Source organism: Limulus polyphemus, unplaced genomic scaffold (assembly GCF_000517525.1).
Source record: "Limulus polyphemus unplaced genomic scaffold, Limulus_polyphemus-2.1.2 Scaffold1716, whole genome shotgun sequence".
In the NCBI taxonomy this organism is placed as follows: domain Eukaryota; kingdom Metazoa; phylum Arthropoda; class Merostomata; order Xiphosura; family Limulidae; genus Limulus; species Limulus polyphemus.
In genome coordinates this window covers 206,389-207,152 of record NW_013667326.1, presented here as the reverse complement: position 1 = coordinate 207,152, position 764 = coordinate 206,389, and positions in this window count along the sequence as shown.

Here is a 764-nt window from a genome sequence, read left to right as displayed (position 1 = left end):
CAAGGTCGAACAATATGATTGCATTAATTCTGAGCTTGTTAAGAAAAAAATGGGAAGTTTAAAGAACGATAAGCCTCCTGGACCAGATACTATTTTCCGAAGGGTTTTGAAAAAGTTTAAGTATTGGATATGTGAGCCACTTGCTACTATTTTTTTGTATAGTGGGCAGGTGCCAAAGGATTGGAAGTTAGCCAATGTCACTCACATTTTCAAGAGAGGTAATAAAAATTACCCCAGTAATTGCAGGCATATTATTCTTGCATCAGTTTTGGAAAGTCTGGTAAAATATGTTTTGCAAAGTCATTTAACAAAGTTAAGAATTATATTTGATTGTCAACATGGTTTCACTAAGGGTAAAATCCTGCCTTACAAATATTTTGACATTTTTTGAATAGGTTACTGCTTATTTATATGAGAATAAGGGTCTAGATATAGTGTATCTGTATTTTCAGAAAGCATTTGATAAGGTGCCACATATAAGGCTTATAAAAATGACCTCTTTAGGTGTGGGGAATAAGCTAGCTAATTGGAGAGAAAATTGGTTGGATGGAAGAAAGCAGAGGGTTGTTATAAACGGAGTTCAGTCAAACTGGATTAATCTCACAAGTTGGTACCTCAGGGCTCAGTCTTAAGGCTTCTGCTTTTTTTTTATTTCCATCAATGACATAGATGAAGGAATGGTCAATAAATTACTTAAATTTGCTGATGATATTAAAGTCTTGGGTGTTGCTAGTTGTGAAGAAGATGCTGTCATTTACAAAAGG